The following is a 3,246-nucleotide window of genomic DNA, read 5'->3' as shown; positions in this document are numbered from 1 at the left end:
CGTGCGCGTGGCGCGATGGATGAAGTGGCAGCGCTGGTCGTGCGACGTGGGCGGGCGCAGCACGCTCTGGACGCTCTTCCACCAAGACGACCGCGAGCGCGTCCGCGACGGCACGGCCTTCGGCGCATTCCCCGTCTCATCCTCCGCCGCGGCCGCGGCGCTCCCCACCGAATTCCACCAGCTACCGACGACGAACGGAAGCAATGGCAGAAGAACAGCACGAGACAAACAAGTGATCACATGAGATAAACCTCGTTCCGTTCCATCCAAACCTACACAAGCATGTAATAAAAGGATTTATGACTATACCATTGCCCTTAATATGACCTTAATCACACTACTAAGCCTTAATCACTACTACTGCTGCAAAGAAACAACTCGACCGGAGTGCCGAGCTACTGGTCAGGTGAAACGAGATGCCACGCCTCAGTACAGCCGGAGCATGCTCCTCGCGAATGACTGCGACCTCAGGTGCCGGCCGCCGTTGGCCGGCAGCCCGGTGGCGCCGCGCCGGCCGCTGGCGCTCCGCAGCGGGGTCAGGTAGAACCGCAGCATGCCGTTGTCGGCGTGGTGCCCCGGCGAGTACCGAGCGCTGCGGTTCCGCTCCAGCACGCACTGGTCTTCCTGTCGCCGCTTGACGCTGCCGTGGCCGTCGACGAAGCAGCGCCGCGAGCTGCCCAGGCCGGCGCTGTTGCTGCTGAACGAGCTGCGCGCGCTGGCGTTGCTGTTGCACCTCTGCATCCCGGCGTTGATGTACCCGCGGACGCGCAGCTCCGGCCACGGCTCCGAGAACGCGTGGTCCGCGGCGTCGGACGGGCTGCCCCGGCGGCCCGTGGCCCGGCGGTGTATGAAGCCCCAGAAGCTCCACGCCTTGCCTAGACGCCGTGGCTTCTTGGTAGGGCCCGGGAACCCGGCGTCTAGGGTCACCGGGAAGTCTTCGACGAGAGAGTTTGAGCTGAACCGTTGGTCGAGCAGGTCTTCGGCATGGTGGAAGTGGTAGAACTCTGAGTTGCCGGTCAGCGGGGACACCGTGGCATTGGTGATGGCGGCCGCTGCAGGGGCTGGCTTTGGGTCGGGCACTTCGAACGACCTTGGCAGCACGGAGCCTGACCGCTCCAGGCTCCGGCGCCTCCGGCTCGACGTGTCCATGTAGTAGTCTCGCGTCTGCGCCGAGCCTCCGGGGGTGTTGGCGTCGCCGTCGGGCTCGGGTTGCGAGTCATCTTCCACAAGAATTTAGCCGTCGGAGCGTTCCACCACGCCGGCAGGTGAGTCCTCGAGCGCGGAGAGGATGGGCGGGAGCCGTGACAGCGGCGGAGGCGCTCGGCCAAGTCCAATGCCGGCGCCGGCGCCGAAGAGGTAGCCGTCCCAGGACGCGCGGGGCCCGTCCCAGGATAGACCTACATCGTCGACAGACATGCGGCCAGCATCAAGGGAGAATCTTGGGTCCGTGTCGCACGAACGACGGCCTCCGGCGAACTCCGAGCCTACCTCCCCATGAAGGCGGCTCCGCTGAAGGAAGGAGGGCTTGGATCGCTTCTCCGGCGGCGGCATTGCCGCGGCTACTGCCTTGCTGCCGGCCGCCTCCTCCTTCTTGAGCTTCTGCTTGCGCCTCCACTTGTGCCACTTCTTGCTGAAGACCGATGCAGCGAGCCGGAAGCTCCCGGCGATCTCCTTCAGGTCCATGGGCGGCGGCTTCTTGGGCTGCGAAGATTCGAGATCTATGTGATCCTTCATGGCCTTGACCTCCCCAGACCCATAAGCTTCGGTTTCCATCTCTCCCGAGGTGTCGGCAACCAAGACGCGCTCCACCACCGGAGTTATCTCGTCAGAGCTCTCGGCCATAACGATCTCGTCCTCCAAGAAGATCTCTGGGACGCACGGTCGAGCCGATAGCAGCTGGTGGAATTCGGTGGGGAGCGCCGCGGCCGCGGCGGAGGACGAGACGGGGAACGCGTAGAAGGCCGTGCCATCGCGGACGCGCTCGCGGTCGTCCTGGTGGAAGAGCGCCCAGAGCGTGCTGCGCCCGCGCACGTCGCACGACCAGCGCTGCCGCTTCATTCATCGCGCCGCGCGCCATGCTGCCACGCGCACGGGCCGCCGTTCGTGCCGATCCTGGTCAGTTGGTTCAGACCTGAGTGCGGGTTGATTAAAGAAAATAGCAGTTTTTTTTTTGCAAAAGTGCATGCGCTGACCAGTCCAGCCACATGGCTGCCAATTGTAGAGCTGTGATTGGCCTAGGACTAAATCATCACATGAGGTGTAAGTTGGGGTATGGTGAAGTCAAGTTTTGCAAGTTTGGGATTGAATCATCACATTCTGTGCAAGTTAGGGTACCTGAGGTGCTATTACCTCTTAAACTAATGTCTTCTTGCTAACATCAATGATTAAACTTTGACAAGCTTTTCCCATTCAAAATATGTAATGCCTATGATTGTGGTACAGGCAGGGTTTGTCATCAGTTTGTCACCTGATAGTCCGGTGGCTCAAGGTGACAACGAATGATTAGAGAACCATTTGATGTATTGTGCATGATGAAGTATTATGCAGGACACAAACCATCTGAACATTTTGTGCAGTTCCACTAAAATCAAGCTGATCATCCCTGTGGATTTCGTATTTATATGCTGCAAGAAAGTAAAAACACATCAGCACACACATGAATATTGGCCCCAGTGTCAACCCACCAATCAGTGGACTAACAAACTGAAAGTACGGTAAACAGATTACCATACCTAGATGCCCCATCATTGTTGCTTAGAATGACATTGACAGACTTGGAGTCCTGTCCTGGCTTCTTGTACTTGTTTGGGAACTTTTTTCCCAGTGCACTCCACGTGTTGTAGAGTTGCCTATGCTCTCTGCAGACTAGTCATGTCACCAACGTCTACTAATACTGTGTAAAGCTTCTCGGTCATTCCTTGTGTAATGTAGCGCAAATAGTGACTGCTTCTTTCTGCAAAGTGGTAAGACCAACTGGACCCACTAATGCAGCAGTTTGCCTTAGACACATTGGCTTCTTTTGTGCTGCTCGACTAAAACCAAAGTCGGAATAAAACCAAGCTTTAATTTTGATATCCCTGTAAGCAACAATAGGTATAAGGGAAACAATTACTGAGAAATAACGATTGATGACTTGTACTCCCAGAAGAAAAACATCTACTGATCTACCTTATCTTAATGGGAAACAAAGCAGGAGAGTAGCAATTATTAATCGGTGTGCTTCATTCATATTAACTGAGACATTAT

At 56.8% G+C, this 3,246-nt stretch overlaps 1 pseudogene; it reads right to left on the bottom strand.

Annotated features, from left to right (window-relative positions):
- Positions 1-233: 233 nt before the first annotated feature.
- LOC109782240 (protein OCTOPUS-like) lies at positions 234-2,062 on the bottom strand (annotated as a pseudogene).
- Between the last annotated feature and the right edge of the window lie 1,184 nt (positions 2,063-3,246).

Source organism: Aegilops tauschii, chromosome 5, assembly GCF_002575655.3.
Source record: "Aegilops tauschii subsp. strangulata cultivar AL8/78 chromosome 5, Aet v6.0, whole genome shotgun sequence".
NCBI classification, from domain to species: Eukaryota; Viridiplantae; Streptophyta; class Magnoliopsida; order Poales; family Poaceae; genus Aegilops; species Aegilops tauschii.
This window is presented reverse-complemented; position numbering and strand designations above follow the sequence as displayed.